The sequence below is a fragment of the Eupeodes corollae genome, chromosome 2 (assembly GCF_945859685.1).
Source record: "Eupeodes corollae chromosome 2, idEupCoro1.1, whole genome shotgun sequence".
Lineage (NCBI taxonomy): Eukaryota > Metazoa > Arthropoda > Insecta > Diptera > Syrphidae > Eupeodes > Eupeodes corollae.
Genome location: NC_079148.1, coordinates 67,687,671 through 67,704,501, shown reverse-complemented (window position 1 = coordinate 67,704,501; position 16,831 = coordinate 67,687,671). Strand labels below are relative to the sequence as shown.

Genomic DNA, 16,831 nt, shown 5'->3' with positions numbered 1-16,831 from the left:
GGAGATTCGAGATATTTGAGATTGAAGTTCGAAATGTCCAACCATTAAAAATCAGAACTTTTTCGACATAAATGCTAATATCTTTCTATACAGAGAAGTTAGAAAAATCAAAAAAGTTTTAAAATAAAGGTGCCAAAAATTTCTTTTAAATGAAACTAAAATTACATTTCTATGATTTATATATTTTGAGTTATTTTTAAACAAACCTTTGAATAACAGCATTTTTTTAGGCAAACTTTTGTACAATAATATCTTTTAAAATTCAATGATAATATTAATTTTTTTGGCACCAATAAGTGGCTTAGTTCACAACCTTTATTTTCGTATATAATTTTTAAGGGTTTCTTCAACAATTTATTCATTTTGACAATAATAATTCAAAAATATGCTCCTAAAATACAAAAAAAATCTTATACCTAACACTATAATGTTAGAAGAGTAATATATAATAACTCAAAATATATAAATCATAGAAATGTAATTTTAGTTTCATTTATAAGATATTGTTGACACCTTTATTTTAAAACTTTTTTGATTTTTCTAACTTTTCTGTATCCAAAGATATTAGCATTTATGTCGAAAAAGTGCTGATTTTTAATGGTTGGACATTTCGAACTTCAATCTCAAATATCTCGGATCTCCCATGAGTTATCGACAAAAAATTTATGCAGATATATCCGGCTTAGAACAACCTTTAATTTGATACCAAATTCATTGGTGTACACTCCGGGCCGGATGTCCCTTATAAAATGAGCAATCCCCTTTGAAGTGAATATCTTTATTTTTAGTTTTAATTAAATTTTAATGAACAAATAACTAAAAGTAAACAAGAATATTTAAATAAGTTATGGTTGAAAAACCTTGTTTGTTTCCTACATTTCTAGTAATTTTTTATTTTTAATTTAACCACCATTTTTTAAATCATTTTATTTTTATACAAAACATAACGATTAAAGAACCCACAAATCTAAAAATAGTGTTACCAACTTTTAGTACTGGGGTGGAATCGGCTAAGATGATTGTTGATAAATGACAGTCTTAATAATCGAATCTGAAATAAGTAAGGTGATAGTCAAATTGAAAACTAAAAAGATGTCACAATACAAATTTGATAGTCATTTTTCTACAAACATGCCGTTTCTGAAAAGAGCTACCAGGTGCTTACAAAAACGAATGGACATTTTTTCAGTTACGTTTTTTAGGTACAAAACACACAAGAAAGTAAGAATGTTATTTAAACACAGCCAATTTGAAACTTTTATTTAGATATTTTATACGAATCATTTAAAATTTCACCATAGCAACAATGAATTGTGACAATTATAATCTGAAATCGTTCCATCGAGTTGAATTGAGTTGAATCATCTTACACAGACAGCATGAAAATGATAGTCAAATTTGACTATCAAAAATATCAGAGTCAATTATCGCTTAACCGATTCCATCCCTGAAGCCAGCTGACCTTCCACAACGTCGTAGATACGTCGAATGGGTACTTAAACAACAGGCGGTGGACGGGGAATTTTCGAACAACAATTTCTTCAGCGATGAATCACATTTCTCACTCGGTGGGTATGTTAATACCACCTAAGAATCCTCAAGTAATTGAAGAAAGGCTATCACATCCACAAAAGGTGGTGCGCTCTTTGGTTCGGAGGTATGATTGGGCCTTACTTCTCGAAAATGACGTTGGAAAGACCGTCACCATCGATTCGAAGCCTTATGGTCTTATGATAACCGACTTTTCTTTGTCTGCTATTGAAGAATGCGACAACATTTCCTGACCGCGTAATTTCTCGTCGTGGCGATATCAACTGGCCACCAAGATCATGCGATTTGGCACCACAGGACTTTTTTCCGTGGGGCTACGTGAAAAATTATGTTTATGCAGACAAACCTTTATTTCTTGAGTACTTAAAAACCAACATTCGTCAAGTTATTGCTGACGACATAATGTCTAAAAATTCTGAAAATGCTTTCGACCAGAAATGGGCCTTATCACCAAAGACGAAAATAACACATCGTTGTTTTAGCCGTTAATCTTCAGGTCATGTTCCTGGGTCTGTTGATTTTTGTACTGTTGAGACGATTTTTTAGAAGCGTGGCGATATCTTGACTGCCTCGGATTCTCCTGTATTGTCTCACAGTAGATCTGACTGCGATCAAGGAATTCGTCTAACTTATGTTAATTGTTTATAAGATAGGGTAAGTTCATTAATGTAAAAATGCTGCAGCAATAAAAGATTTGCGTTCATAAATGTAAATACACTGCATTCCTTCAGTCGGTAGCTCTGTTAAAAAAAGAGGCTGGGGTGCGACCCACACTGATAACTTCCCATCCCGTCTGTCGATTTGTTTTGCTTAAAAGTTTGTCTATATGTACTCGTATTAATTTTTAACAAATTTGCGTACTATTTTTTGTAGATTTTATTTTTATGAAAAAACAGACTGTTGGATTTTTATATAAAAATGACTGAATAATATAAAAATAGTAAAAATAATAAAATAAGTTTGAAGCCAAAAATTTTAATTTTTGAAAAGCTATTTGAGTCGAATGATGATTTCATTCATCAAAATTTAAGAAACGTTTTCGACTAAAAATCAATTTAACAAGACTAGATTTTCAAACTAAACCATTTCTTTATATAAAAATATATTTGGTAGTTTTAAATTTTTAAGAATAATTCAACTGACAACTTTTTAACCCAACACGAATACCTACAAACTATTAAGCAAGACAAATCGACAGACGGGATGTGAAGTTATCAGTGTGGTGGTCGCATCAAAGCGTCTTTCTATTTGTTTTTCGAAAGTGTATTAAGCAGGTTTCACCTTTGAACAAATTCCTTTCGATTTTTTTAAAGAAACAGCCAGAAAAAAACATCATAAAAATTGTTATATAATTCAAAAAATATTGCTTATTAATAATTAACGTATTAATGTGTCTAGAGCTAAGAATAAAGTCATATTTGCCTAAGATCACAAACCCCTAGTATAGTATTTTGGGAATTTAAGCATTTTGAATGCGCTCTTTTGAATTAAATGAATTGCTTTGACGTAAAAAATGTTAGTTAACTTTATCACGAATTCTCTACTAGTTGGAAATTTTTAAATATACCGAAAAAGAACTGTCAATAATTTCGTTTGTATTTCAAAAATGTTTGAGATTTTTTACGACTGTATTTATTGATAGCTTCAATCGGTACTTGAAAGTTTCCGTTTCAAATTATGATAGGTTCACCAACATTAAAAGTCAGTCAAAAGACTGCATTCAAAACTTATTGACTTTTAAAATAGAGTGGCATTTAAAATTGATTTTTGAATAGCTTCAAAGACCTTAAAAAGTCAAAGAGGTTGCAGTCAAAATGACAAAGTCAAATGATCTCATATTATGTTTTTTTTTAATGATTGTTATCTTTTATTTTAAAAGTCAAAGACTACTGATTGCAGCCACTAAAAGACTTTAGCCTTTACAAATCTGCATTTGTTTTTATATACCTAGTCCTTTGAGACAATGGCAACTTTAGCTATAATAGAAGACTTAAAATAAATATTTTAATTAAATTACCTTACAATTTTCCAAACAAATAGTTTGAGGTAGTAAGATTCATATCTTATTAGATCACATATCGACGATTTATATCAATGATCAATTCTATGTAATCAATTTAAATTAGTGATAAATCAACATTTTCAATATAAACATCTATTGCACAGCTATAGCAGCTGCTAAAACCGTACCTGCTAAAACCGTAGTTGCTTATAATAAATTCTATTTTAATTTTATTATTTTTTTGTTTGATTTATAACTTATACCTTATGTTAAAAATAAACATACATCAAAAACAAAAAAAAAAATGGTGTGAATTTTTGGAATTCAATGAGTTTTATGTTATGAATGAAAAAATGATGATTGATGAGAACTACAAAAATATGATGCCCACATTAAATGACTCGAAAAAAATATCTAAACTAGAACAAAGTAAAAGATATAAAAGACTTAGCTATTTCATATGATAAACAGTTTAAAGGGAATTATGTTAAGTACTACCACTTGTTCAATATATGTACATGGTTATGAAGTGGTTACCCGTTGCATTCAGTGATTTTTACTTGCGACCTACATAAGTATATGAAAAATATTATATTCGTATCTTGAGATTTTGAATCAAGATAGTACGATGGTAGAGAAGGCGAAAAAAGTGTCTCCGGTGATTTTGCCCGCTTGTCAGTCTCTCTATTCTAGCCAGAGTTGGGTAGAACATTTTTCTCCATTCTAACTGTGCTGTTGAAAAAGAATATAATATACTTAAAATACCTACTTCCGGAGTCCAACTCAAGTATTAACTCATGGGGATTCCTAGAACTGGGAGTAATACGAAGAAGTGGGAGTATTATGCCAGAATTAAAGAATACTTTAGAAAAACTAATTAGTTTCTTGGAAGCAATAAACATCTCAATTTTTTCTTCAAATCCTCTTTTAGAATTATTTTAATTTCGGTATTAAGTAATTTTTTAACTGGTGTAATATTTTCTGTCAAAAACAAAATCCAACAAAACCTAAAATTGGTGCAAAAAATACTTGCAATTAGGACTATTTTTATGTAAATTTTATTTTTGCATTGTATCAAAAATATTAGTTTTTATAAGGAGGTTATGTATTGGAAATTACTGCATAGAGGCTTATTTTATTTTTTTAACCCTGGCAAATTTTTTTATCGGAATTAATTTTTTGACAATGGTAATTTTTAAACTCAAGTTATTGTTTAATCGTGTGTTGTTATAACCCAAGATATTTTGAAACTCATTTTTTTTTGTTACCCAGGTTATTTCAAATCTACGTTATTTTATAGCCAGGTTATTTTTCAACCCTTATAAATTTTCAACCATGGTAATTTTTTAATACAAATTATATTAATGCTTAGGTTTTTATTCCAGTTTATTGTGTTAAATTGAAGCTATGTAACCCATGTTATTTTGAAAACCAGTTAACTACTAAATATTTTATGACCAAGGCAATTTTGAGGTGTCCCAGATGGACGGTTCATTGTCTAGCTAAGCCTGTCCTAAGACCACTCATAACGTAAGAATTAACTCTTCCAAACAAATATAAAATCCCAGTAGGCAACGGCCTAGTCACTGATAAAGCTTCGGCTCCCAGCTCATCTTGAATTCAATAAAAAATAAAAAGTCAGCAGGTGTCGATGGTATATCCAACGTTGTACTAAGACATTTACCGATGGAGGCAATTGACATTTACACCACACTCTTCAATAATGCACTGAATAATGCATATTATCCAGTGCATTGGAAGACCGCTGTGGCTCATCCTCTCCCGAAAAAGGTAAAGGACAACTCCAACCCGTCAAATTTCTGTCGATAAATCTTCTTCCGAGCATCAGCAAAGTTTTCGAAAAAATCATTAATAGCGCTCTGACTAAGTGGGCTGCGGACAACAAAATAATTCCGGATAAACAGTTCGGGTTCAAGGCGGGTCATGACACAATTCATGCTGCGTCTAAACTCGTTTCTGATATCCAATGGAATAAATCAAAACAACAATGCACAGGTGCTGTTCTGATTTATTTGGAAAAGGCCTTTGACACCGTATGGTTAGAGGGTCTTTACCTAAAACTGAGCAGGCTTGGCATAAGCATGCCATTGATATGCTTAACGGTAGAAAGATTGTTGTCAAAAGTGGTAATGTAACTTCTACCACAACATTCTCAATTAAAAATGGTCTTCAAGAGGAAGCGGTGAATTCGCCGATTCTCTTCAGCATTTACACCAGCGATTTGATAGGTAGTCTTACAAAGGCAATTGCGTACGCTGACGATATAATTCCGTACAGAACGGCCCGAAAGGTTGAGGTTATTAGAATTCTCTTGCAGCGTGATTTCGACAAGATTCAGCGATATTGCGACGACTGGAAACTGAAAATAAATGTCCAGAAGTCGGAGACAATTCTGTTCCGGACTGCGTTGGCTAGGGCCACGAGGGATAGGTGCAAGAATTGGCGCAAGACGGCCATCGTTGATCTTCACGTGCAGCCATTAGCGAGCAAAAGTGTAGTGAAATACCTCGGTACCTGGTTAGATCAGTATTTATATTTCGAAAGACATATAAATACTGCACTGACCAGGGCCAGAGGAGCCTTTGCTCTGACGAAACGGCTGTTTTTTAGCAGTCGGCTTGACGCCAGAGTGAAGGTAATTTGCTACATGGCCCTCATACGACCGATGATCGTTTATGGTTGTCCTGTGTGGTTCAACGTTGTCCGTTCCCAGATGGAGAAGTTCCGGGTGTTCGAGCGGCAGTGTTTACGACGCTGTACCGGCTTATTTCGAACACCCGAATCTTCTTACGTGCATTACTATTCCAACGAGGTCCCATACAACGGGGCTCGAATCGTGATAAGACTTGTTCGAGGTCACATTGCAAGAGCTATGTCTTCGACCAACAATTGAATTTTCCGGGCGTTCTATCCTAACGACAAGTATTTTGAAAGTACACGCTTGAGTAGCTTTCTTCCACCAGAGGCATTCCTCTTTTTAGATAGATGCGGTCTGATACAGATAGATTGGCAATTCTGCTAATCTACCAGGTCAGACGACGAAACGTGGATAGGCGACTCCTGTACAATCGGGACGTCAAGGCACAAGGTGGAGCAGGGCTCTTTCGGTTCAGTAGGGCTGTGTCCGAACGGGACCGAACTGATAGGGTGAAGCAGGAGAACCAGTTTTGGTAGCTTCAATCGGCACTTGATAGTTTGTAGTCGGGATGGGGTTTTAAGCCTTGTCCTGCTTACATACTTGTTTTATAGTTTTAGGGTTTAGTTTTAAGTAGAATGTGCATGGTGGCACAAAAAGAAATAGAAAAAAAAAATACAAACAAATACAAAAAAAAACACATTAAATTAGTTTATAGTTGAAGTAAAATAGGTCTGAGGGCCGAAAGGCATTAGTTTTTAGTATTATTGTTTAATTTAGAGTGTCCGTATGGGACCATTAAGTTAGTTTTAAGTTATGGATAACTAAGCTAGTTTTATGAATTTTTGTCTAGCATTAAGAAAGGTTTAAAAATAAACTACTAAAAAATGAATTTAAAAAAAGAAGAAAAAAGCTTCGGTTCCCATCGATCACCGGAATCAAGCATCAGTGAGCGTGGTTAGTAGAAAGACGGGGGACCGTCTCCAAACCTACCGCGTGCTGTTGTCATGTGTTCTTTCTTTCTGTTGTTCTTTCTCTTCTGTCCTTCTGTCTTGTATTAATGTCTTGTGTTATTATCATCTTACATAGTATTCTTGCTCAAGGTGCTGTGTTTTCTACTCTGTACATTTATGTGCAGAGTAGTGTGAAATGTAATGTAATGTAAAATCCCAGTAAAATAACAAACTTGACCCATTTTCGGGATATCTAATTTCAAAAAAAAATTATTTTTTTTTAAATCAAAAATAAAAGCAATGACAAAAAATAAAATTATTAAAATCGGTTGATTCGTTCTTGAGAAAACTTAAAAACAAAATAAAAAAGGAGGTACCCTTCGAGAGCAATTAGAAAAAATAATTTAGAGAAAATTACAAAAATAATCTATCGTTTTATGGAAAATTCAAATTTTCGATTTTTGCCTACTGTTATTTTTCGTCTTAAAAATTTGAAAACAGTGCCTAACGTGAATCCGGTTCATAATCTTAATTTTCATCTTTGAACTCAATCGACAATGGTTTGGGCTGTAGGGGTGAGGCCAGGTGGACGGACTCTAGGGATTCACTTTTTACGACTTCTTCACCATTCTAACTGATTGATTAAAATTTCTGTTCCAAGTTTTTTTACTTATGCAATACTTGCCTCATAGTTCATATATGACACAAGTAAGATAAGACTTTACGTAAAAAACCGTATTTGAAGTATTTGAAACAATACTGTACATTAATTGGGTAAAGAATTTCGTTACCCAATGTAGAAAACCGAAAACTATTGAGAAGTTCTTTAATTTATTAGGAATTTTGTATACAATACAAGAACTCAATTGATTCATGAAGAGATCTTTTGAACGTTTGAATGACAATTAAATAAATCAATTTAATTTTTCACTGGCTGCAAATTTATTAAATTTTGATTAGTTTCGTGCGTGCACATTAGGAAAATAATCATTCTGTGATCGCTCTAAAAAGGGCTTTTCGTTTACACTTCGGCATTCCACGTGCTGAATTTGTTCCTTCTGCAAACACTATCAAATTGTGGATACGGAATTAGGAAGAAACTGGAAGTACCCTAAGAAAACTTGTACACGGAGCATCCAGAACAGTACGAACCCCCGAAAATGTGCAGTTGGTTAGAGAGCTAATTGAGTAGTCACCAAAACGCTCAACCCGGAAACACGCCGGCCGCCGTAGCTTTGGGAATTTCAGACCGTTCTTTGAGGAGAATTCTTCACGAAATTAAAAATTAATGCTTGTCCAAGAGTTAAATGCTACAGACTACAACAACCGCAAAATTCTCTGTCAGCAAATTCTTCTGCAAATTCCTCCGATATCGACTTTTTTCTGTAGCGACGAGGCCCATTTTCATCTTTCTGGAACTGTAAATAAACAAAATTATAGATACTGGGCTCCATGAAAGACCACTCCACTCTCCTTATGTGACCGTCTGGTGTGCTGTATCCCAAATTGGGGTGATCGGCTCCTACTTTTTTGAGGACGAGAACAGGACCGTCACTTTCGCGTCCGCTCGTTATGTTGTCTTGTTTTAAATTTATCTTCAGCAAAGGTTGGAGGAAATGGCTGAAGAATATGATTTGGGAGATGTATGGTTTCAGCAAGACGGAGCTAGCTCGAATTTCACTTGCTATCTTACGACAAATGTTCCCTGGGCGGTTAGTATCTCTGAGAGGAGACATAGGCTGGCCAGATTTAAGCATATGTAATTTTTTTTTTGGGCTATCTTAGGGATTAAACAGTTACAACTTCCACTCAGGGGAATACCCACTATAATACATGTTTTAAATTGATTAATATGATGGAGTAACAAGCTCATAACTTTTTCTATTTCCAATATCACAATTTATTGATATCTTCATTTTTATTAAACAATTGAATTCAAAACGCAGATCGTTTTGCTATGAAAATACACTCATAAATAACAGAGCTTAAATCTACAGCTTTAAAGCTACAGTACAAGCAAGGTGCATACTTTCTTTTAATACCAATCTTGCTTTCATTGCAATTTAACTTAGCGTTTTCATCACACATCTGCCCCTAAAAGTATGCGATTAAAGTAATGATCTTTTTCTCACAATTACATTATTTTAATTAGCAGCAAAAATGCCATTTCATACACAAGAAAGAGTTTGTTTGTTTTCTTATCAATTAAATAACAACAAGGGCAATAAATAATAATGTAATTGAATAAAATATGCAAATGACAGTTTTTTTGTATAGATATTTTATTTATTGAGTTCCAATAGACAACAATTTCATTGTAATTGATTGACGTCTAGAATGAAATTCTAATCAAATTATGCAATTTATTCTATTTGCACTGATTTCATTTGACTTAAATCAAAGTTTATGACTGTGAGTTGTAAATTATTGCCACTTGAGAATTAATAAATCAGATTGTATTATTTTTTATTTGTATAGCTTTAAAATTGAGTCAATGGGTTTGTTGTATTTAACTTTAACTTATTATGTGTACTCGTTACACATGTACACATTTAATGGTTTGTTATAGTTTTTAAAGAGGCAATTAAAATTTATTGATAGTAAGCAATTGTTATTGCTCTCATACTTGGCGTAATTGTATTGAACTAAAATGATTGATTGCTTTTTTTTGTACGGAAACATGACATTTTAACTTATTTAAATAGTCATATTTATTCTTTAAATCCTTTGTTATTGTTATTTGTAATAGCAAATATAGGTTTCATTCAAAAATTAAATTAAGAACAAATGTGTAGCAATAAAGTTAATATCCGATTTTGCGTATTTTTAAATATAACCATTAATGCAATAATTGAAAAGAAATGTAATTGCTTGAGTTTAGCATGATGCTTCCGAAAATTAAAATTCGTCATTTTTGCTCGTATTTTAACTTGCGTCATGGATGGTATTATGGATGCATATAGAAATCCTTCTGGAAATTTTAAAAACAAGCAAACAAACTATTAAGAAACATTAGAAACTATTGTTGACAGGATTTAAAAAAAAAAGAAAGATAGAAAAGAAAAATCCTACTTAACTTTAAGAAGAAATCCCAAAACGATGGAAGAAATCTGAAACTATTCTGATCCACAAAAAATGCAAGAGATACGATATAAACAATTGTATGGGTCCAATCAACCTTCTTTTCACACCATCTTCAAACAATGAGCCAAATCATAGAGAAGTCTAAGGAGAATAATATACGAGTAACGATATTGTATTAATCGACACATACAAAAATTAACTACAAGCTATGCTAAACGAATTTTGTGCAGAAAGCCAAAATATTATTATTATTATTATTATTATCATCTTTATTTTTTTCATTTCAAAAATTTACAAACTTAAAACTAAAGATTACAAGCATGGCTCATGGGCCGTCTGCCGGTATATTTTTATAAACTAAACATTTTGTGAGGGAAAGTATAAAAATTTGGTTATATAAAGAAAATAGCAATTCAAAAGAAAAAGAATAGTGCCAGTGGGAAGAAAAAAAAATATTCGTTTTAATGGTGTAGCTAATTTAATAGATAAATATATTTATAAAAAAAAAATATAAACAAAATCTGATTCGGGCTTTTAGTTTAGCTAAAACAAAATTATTAAGTTTTTCAAAAACAGCAATCATTTAATTTGTGCAATATGTTTAAAACAATACATAGATCATAAGGAATTTGCAATTTCAAATGCGGTTAAGGCTTTTAGTTTAGCTAAAACAAAATTGTAATAGAATTATTATTCTAGTATACATTAATGTACATGTTTCTATATGAAACTGCATCTAATAAAAACTGAATGAGTAGACGCCAACCGTTATCTCCATTCAGAACACCTAGACATTCTTCAAGTGACAGAAAACTCTTATTAAAATAAAGCCGACGAATTTCCTGCAAGATTGGGCACAATGCAACAAACTGTAAAATGTTTTCAACTTGATTAAGGTTGCACAAAGTGCAGTTTGAGTTGTTACTAGTTCTGTGCGGTCTGTGATTAAGCTCTAACATCTCCGTGCGTGCTTTAAATATGATGCTCATTTCCATTACAGTAAATGTATCACTAAAGTAATTAGAAGACCCGAGTCTAAGGTTAAGTTTACTGTAAATTGATCTCGACACAGACTCCCTTGCCCTATCTAGATAGCTTTGGAATGAGTGATCATCAATGGTAGATATACAGTCGTAGAGAGCACTTCTTCACGTATCTAAACTATCAACAGATAGAGACAGAGGAAAGTTGTGTGCCGAGGCCAAATCATACCAGTCTTTAAATGGAGTATACCGGCATCTAAAACACACTGATAGGACCCTCTTTTGCAAATTGTTGGCCGACCTTTGCATTACCTTCAATATGTAATCAGTGTTTGCTTTTAAATTTATAATAAATATTGGAGCAAGTCCCGATTCTATATGTATAGCATAATTGGGCGTGTTAGTTGGGAGTCTAAAGATACGCTCGAAAAAATATCTTTGGACGGATTCGATATCTTCTATTTGCTTTTACCCATAGATTTGGTTGCCATAACACAAACAGCTTTTGATAGTTGCTTCAAACACTTAAAAAAGTTTGGGCACATACAATTTATTGCAGTTTTTGCAACTCTCACCTTATCTTTTATGTGAACACCAAAATTCAGGTTATGAGTTAATGTGTAGCCTAAATATTTAAATTCTTTCACCACTTCTAAGTTGGAACCATTAAGGGTCCAGTTGCGGTCGGTTCTAATGCTATGATGTTGGGACCTAAAGACCATAATCCACTCGAAAATAAAAACAGATGGTATCACTTTAGATTACGGGGAAGACTAAAATTTGTTGTATAAAATAATATCATTCACCGATAAAGATGAACCCAACGAATAATAAAAGCTTAGTGACAGTTTTGGAACCATGCCCTGCTGGATAACAGTATTCTAAGACAAATATAATTATTGAAATGGTCACTTGAAATATGCAAATAATAAGATTTCGATGCATGGACACTATGTTATTCTAAAATGTCAGCCTCCTTAACTGAACATTCCCCAACATCTTTAAGCGGTGCTCAAAAACAAACTCGTCTTTATGTTAAGTTATTACCCCCCGCCATGATTAAGGGGCCAGTTATAGCTATCACTGAAATCGATCCGGAAAAAAATTTGCATCGATATTTTGACGGTGTTTGCCTTTGATTATAAATGAAAATTATAGACTGATCGATCGGAAATCACCCAAAGAATTTTTTTAAGATAAAAAAGAGTAATTGTGCATTTATATATCTCTAAAAAAGTATTTTTCCATTTCCCAGATGGAAATTCGTTTTCCTGAACAGCTGATACTTTCAAATTTCACACAATTCCAATGACAGATTTCTGTCAGTAAAAATTGTTCGGTGGATTTCAATCGAGAAATTTTGTTCAATGACAGAAATTTTTAATGATAGCTATGAACGACCTGTCAACAAAATTCCAATGATTGTTTTCAATGATCTTTAATATGCAAAATGCGTTGGTTCAACGAATGCGTTTATCGACAAAATAGCCAGCTCGAAATTTGTCATAACTGCCGGAAGCTGTCTGTATCCCAACTAGCTTTTAAAATTACTTCTTTAAAGGCTGAAATTTTAAAACTGAATTCATTTAATACTGCAGTTTGCAAATTTAATCCATATTCTGCAACCAACATCATGGTTGATGGTTCCACTTCGACTGATGACTTAGCTATCCCCAAAATTCCTTCTACTTTCTCTTCTGCAAGTGAAGATATTCTCGCGGAATCAGGTTCTGGTAATAACGCAGAAAGTCTACCTGATAAACAAAAGAAAAAGTTTAAAAAAAGAAGCCGAGAAAACTCTTTGCTTGCTAGAAATTCTACCCCTCCCTCAAAATGAACTAATGTTAACATCACCCCAATGCTTTCATATCCCACGGGAACTCCTCATATAACTCCAATTCCTGACTTAAATTCAGCCCCCATTAGCGACTCCGTTACTGGAACAGTAATAAATAATTCCATCCATATCACAGCTGTAAGAGCATACCTTCCAGCTCATTCATTAGGTGTACTAAGATCAATAAACAAAATAGCTTTGTTTTTTATTTTAAATTAATAACGAATCCCACGTTCTTCGATTCAATTTGCAATAGAAATATATGGCCAGCAGAGACTTTAGTCAAAGCATTTGCACAAAGTCAAAAACGAGTTGTTTCTTTGAAAACCAAGCCAAAAAACACAACAGGCTTTCCCTCTTCTACTAAACGTAAGGGGACTTCGCAGTAAGACTGCTGACATTTTTCTCAACTCCGATCATTTCCACATGACGTATTCGTTTTGACAGAAACTTGGCTTGATTCAAGTTTTTCCGACACAGAACTTTTCAGCCAAGAGTTCAAAGTTTACAGAAAGGATCGTCATATATTCCTCCAAAAAGTTTAGAGTCTGTTTATAGCGAACTCACCTTAGCACTAGACTTTGTTATCAGTTTGTCCTGCGCTGACGCCAATATTTACTTCTAGGTGACTTTAATTTACCACACATTGATTGGATTCCACAGGAAGACGAATCTTGCCTTAAAGGCTTTCTCTCTTCTTCACAATTGGAACTATCTTTTCTCGATAAAATCCTTCTTACTGACTTACAGCAAAAAAGATGTATTAAAAACTCAAAAATCGAATTCTTGATTTAGTATTTTCTTCTGACGCTATAAGTACTCTAAAACCTAGACCAGGAATTACTTATATTGATAAAAAAGTAATTACCTTACTGAACACAGTAATTTTGATTGCTTATATAATTTTGTTTTCAGAAGAGCTAATTTCCAGTTGTTGTCTGAAGATTTAACCATTTCTGGAATCGCTGATACTTTAGCATTTTCTAATATTGACGAAGCAGTCAATTGCTTATAAGATCCTTAATAATTGTTTAGAAAAAAATCTTCCTTTTAAAAAATCAAGAAATGCTTACTTTAACCACCCCTTGGTACACGAAAGAATTGCGTTTACTTCGTAACAAAAGAAATAAGGCATGGAAATCGTATCTCAAAACTCTTTCCCCAATTAACTTCTCTTTTTATGTTGAATACTTTAACCAATTTAAGTCTCTTTCTAATTTTGTATATGCTTGTTATGTTACTGATATGGACACCTCTTTGAAAGAGAATCCTACAAAATTTTGGATTTTTGTAAACTCAAAGAAAAAATCATGTAGCTTTCCAGTTAACTTCACTTACAAGAACCGTACGTTAGATAAAACTGTTGATATCTGTAACGCTTTCTCAACAAATGTCCGTGAGTCATTTGTTAAGAGCCCTCAACAAGTTGATGAAGTATATTTTCATAATCTTCACTCCTTTTCGCAAACTAGCTGTATTCACATACCTGTGCTACAGAGTACGGTCCTTAATCTATTATCTGCGTTAAATGATGACTGCTCAGCCGGTCCCGATGGTATTCTCCCGATAGTACTAAAAAATTGTAGTAATGCTTTACTTGAACCCCTTACGTTCTTATTTACACTTTCACTAAAACCAGGCAAATTTCCCAGCATATGGAAGAAGTCATTTATAACACCAATTTTCAAGAAAGGTAACAAGGCGGATATAACAAACTACAGTCCCATTGCAAAGCTTTCTTGCATTCCTAAATTGTTTGAACAAGTTGTTTTTGAAAGTGTAGCATTTTTTAGTAAAAATATCATTTGAAAACAGCAACATGGTTTTGTGAAAAAAAAGATTAACCGTAACTTATCTCCTCACATTCTCAAACATATGTTCAAACGCTTTAGAACAAGGTAATGAAGTTGACTGACTTTTCTACAGCTTTTGACCAACTAAGCCAAGTAATTACTTTATTTAAACTCAAAGCTCTTGGTTTTCCACCATTTTTCTTAGATTGCATCAAATCATACCTTGAAAACAGATCCTATGAGGTAAAATTTAGAAATATTCTTTCAGAACCTTTTGATGCTCAATCTGATGGTGCCATCGTCATGCCATGCTCCTATCCTTTTACAAGCCGACATTGATAGTTTCACATTTTGGTGTGGGAAAAATAGCCTTTTACTCAACCCTTTAAATGCCAGACGATAACTTTTACTTAAAAATAAGTCGTTAGTGTAACTCTGTCACGTCTCCACATTTAAAGATTTAGTTGTTTATTTCAGTTCCAACTTTGAGTTTACACATCACATTAGTCAATACGGCAAGTTCTATGCTTGGTTTTATAAAACGCTGGGCAAACGAGTTAAATGATCCCTATGTTACTCTTTCTTTGTACAATTGCCATGTCCGTCTTCATCTTGAATATGAATCGCAGGTATGGACTCCTTATTACGAAATTTATAGAAAATGTATTGAATCAATTCAACATAATTTCATTAGCTTTGCCCTAAAGGGTCTTCTTTGGGAAGATCCTTATGATCTGCCTCCCTATGAACATCGTATTCAGCTTCTTCAATTGCAATCTCTCCATCAAAGGCGTGTTAATAATGATTTAATATTTCTTCATCAACTCATTAATGGTGAAATTGATGCATCTTATTTGCTATCTTGTGTAAATTTGAGTTACCGAAACGGAACTCATCACCTACGTTCTTTTGATTTTATAAATATTGACTTCCATAAAACTAACTATGGAAAAAATGAAGCTTTAAGTCGAATGAGCATTTTATATAACTTAAACTGTTTATCGATAGATTTAAATTTAAATAAGGTGGGATTAAAATCATTGTTCTTTAGAACCAGTGCTCCACTATCGTAAACGTCTTTATTTTATCTTTTGTTGTTCTGTAGGGTGAGGGTGTTAGGCTTTAATTTTTATTATTATCTTACTAACAACTAACACATGCACTTATGATGAGCCTCTGATCGTAGTTTGAAGCTTGCTTTAAGCTAACTACTTTCTGAAATTCTGAAGTGTACAAAAAAAAAATTAAGATGAAAACCAATGAGAGCTATAACGGCCGCCTAAAAGTCAGAATCCATCCTTTGTTTTTAACAGGTCTGTAAAGTATTCAAATATTTCAGGACTTCAATCATTTCAAGCACAAGTATAAGAATATTTGGAAATGGTATACTTAAACTTCAATGCCCTGATATTGGAATTTAAGAAAAGGTAATTACCAAGGGTTTAAAAGTATTTGAGTAGTACAGAAACTGCTTGGTTAACATTCTCTTGTACAATCGTACCACTTGTCAAGTATAGAAGTACAATTGTCGGTATTAACACGCCAATCTTTTTGTGGTGGCCAGGATCTTAGAACCCCTTTATCAGCGTTTTTTTATGAACTTTAAGTTGTACTATGACTCAGGTGTGAGTCTGCTAAACACCATCAATAAATCACATTTGTTTAAATTTATATATAATAAAAGAAAAATTGGATTGGAGTCCACTTGACAACCAGAACATCGACCTTTGTATTTAATCTCGTAAAGTACAAAATAACTTCAATCGAATAAGGTTATGACTCTTGGGAGAGGATTATTTGCAGTCTTCTTCTTTGTTGTCTGACAAAAGAAAAACAATACAAAAAGTGACACAGGTTTCTCTGAAATATTTTTCATACGGCTTCACTTTTATGATGCATCAATTTGATCGATTACAACAAACGATTTGAGGGAAAAGCAAACCATCACCACCGATTAGAATTGAAAGTGATT

At 33.1% G+C, this 16,831-nt stretch overlaps 1 protein-coding gene across 1 annotated transcript in view; it reads left to right on the top strand.

Moving 5' to 3' along the window:
- The window catches only part of LOC129947664 (myogenesis-regulating glycosidase), an 86,084-nt gene that overhangs the window by 31,763 nt on the left and 37,490 nt on the right, over positions 1-16,831 (top strand). The window lies entirely within an intron of this gene.